The sequence below is a fragment of the Ipomoea triloba genome, chromosome 2, assembly GCF_003576645.1.
Source record: "Ipomoea triloba cultivar NCNSP0323 chromosome 2, ASM357664v1".
Taxonomy (NCBI): Eukaryota; Viridiplantae; Streptophyta; class Magnoliopsida; order Solanales; family Convolvulaceae; genus Ipomoea; species Ipomoea triloba.
Window position 1 is genome coordinate 19,858,530 of NC_044917.1, and position 2,596 is coordinate 19,861,125.

The window sequence follows — 2,596 nt, forward strand, 5'->3', positions numbered from 1 at the left end:
AACCTTGAGTGTGCAGTCCTCCCACCAGGTAGTAGTAAAGAAGCTATACCGCTTGATGCCACATTTAAAACAACTTCACCCTTGGATCTTAAAGCAGTTGACATTGTCCTCCATAAAAATGTTTTCCCTGTGCCACCATATCCGTAAACAAAAAACAACCCACCTTTATTTGATTGAACATCTTGAATAACTTTTTTGTAGATTGATAACTGTTCATCAGTTAGTTTTGAAACCAAACTTTCATGTTCTTGTTTTAAAGCTTCTCGGTCATATGCCATTTCCTCGTACAACAACCGATTACCTAAAAACCAGTCATTACTTCTATCTGGTATTGGCATGGGTGGATAATCTGCTAATGACTTGTTCCAAGTATTCAACAACTTTTCAACTTCAATCAAAGCAAAATTGTATTTTTGGGCTTCATTGAGGATTAAATCTATAAAGGGTATAAAAAGNTCAAAGAATGGGAAGAAGACCACAATGCTGCTTCAGTTATTGCATCAACATATTCTTTATCATCCTCAATTAAACCACGTGCATAACATGCATCTCTAAATGAATTATATTGCACACCATCCACCGTTTTGATATCATCAAAGCAAGTCGGTCCACGAACCATGTTTAGAAGACATCTAAGATAAAAGAGTTCGCCACAATTGGGTGGAACATAGAAAATACGACCGATTGCCCACTTCCTTTGCCTAGGATTCCATTCTCTTTTATCTTTTTTCCAAACAAATTTCGTTGGCATTTCTGCATACGTCAATTGTCGGGCCTGAGTGTATTTGAGGTTAGCCTCAAACCATGCAGTGAACATACTGTGTGCGACTGTTGGACGGTTGACAACATCGCCGACCACATCATCATCATCAAATATGATAGATTGCTCATTTGGTAGATGAAAACTCAATCGCTCAACAGAAGGATTCCTAAATTGTATATCAAATGCAAATATCCTCCAAGCGGCCTCACATGGTGAAATATACCTACAATCATAGTACATCTTTATTTCATCTATCTCCTTTCCAGTACCTTTTTCTGCCGCACTATTGTAGAATTCAGCTGTAACCCTGTCGTTGCCTTTGTTGACGTACTTGAATAAGTACTTAATTGATCGGGACTGATTACACCATTCAACATTTATATGCGCCCTATACTTCAGCAACAAATACCTGTTGTGTTGAACAACATATCTACTATCAAGCTCAATGCCATTCTTTGTTATGGTACGACCATTATCGCTCCTACGATAAATAGGGTAGCCATCTTCATCCAAAGTGGACTTCTCAACAAATTTCTTTGGGTAGAATTTAGAGCATCTACCATTCACCATGCAAGGTGAACTCTTCCTCGCTGAACCACAGGGTCCGTGCATCATAAATTCTTCTACAGCTTTGTAATACTCAGGATCACACAAGTCACTTGGTACCTCAGCAGATATCATCATGTCAATATCTCTCGGAGTCGAAGCAGAATGACTTTTGGCCAGAAATAGTAATATGTGAGCATGTGGTAACCCCTTTTTTTGGAATTCAATTGTGTAGATAACTGAAAGGAAAAAGAAATGAAAGGTTAGTTTTTTTGTAACTATAATTTATAGATAATTTAAAGGTAAAATATTTTTAAAAAATTACCTGCTAAAACAGATCCAAAAATGTTATCTTTCCGAAGCTCTTTTATAAGTGCATTTAACTTCATCTTAAAAACACGACATATAATATCTGGCCTATCCTCAGCCTTTAATCTCCTTGCTTGTAAAACTCTTTCAATCTCCGGCCACTTGGGGTTACATGTGAATGTAATAAAAAGACTTGGATACCCAATCCATCTGCAAATTGCCATCGCATCTTGGTAATTCTGAACCATATATCTTGCGCCTCCAGTAAAACTCGATGGCAAAATGATNCATCTTAAAAACACGACATATAATATCTGGCCTATCCTCAGCCTTTAATCTCCTTGCTTGTAAAAATCTTTCAATCTCCGGCCACTTGGGGTTACATGTGAATGTAATAAAAAGACTTGGATACCCAATCCATCTGCAAATTGCCATCGCATCTTGGTAATTCTGAACCATATATCTTGCGCCTCCAGTAAAACTCGATGGCAAAATGATTCGCTTTCCTTGGGCCGTAGGATCTACTTCTCCACGTGTTAATGCATCAGTCAAACATTTATATGACTCACATCGAAGGGATTTCTGGTGAGTCCTAATGTATACTAAGCGCCATCGAAGGGATTTCTGGTGAGTCCTAATGTATACTAAGCGCCCTGATTCAATCATAGTATATGCATCCACCAGAAATTGTTGAAATAACCTTCTAGCATACAACAATGTTGACATTTCATACACTTTATCCTGTAGGCGAAAAGAAAAATATTCTCTGGGACTAATGCGATTTCTCCCTGCTGCACTTCTACCATCAACTTCTGCAAATTGAATGTCCTCTCTATACCTTCTACCATCAACTTCTGCAAATTGAATGTCCTCTCTATACTCGTCTTCACCATATGGAAAGAGCAATGGATACTGAAGTGGGAGATATGCAGGATTTAATTCACTGATTCTTTGAAAATGACCAGCCTTTGATTCTAC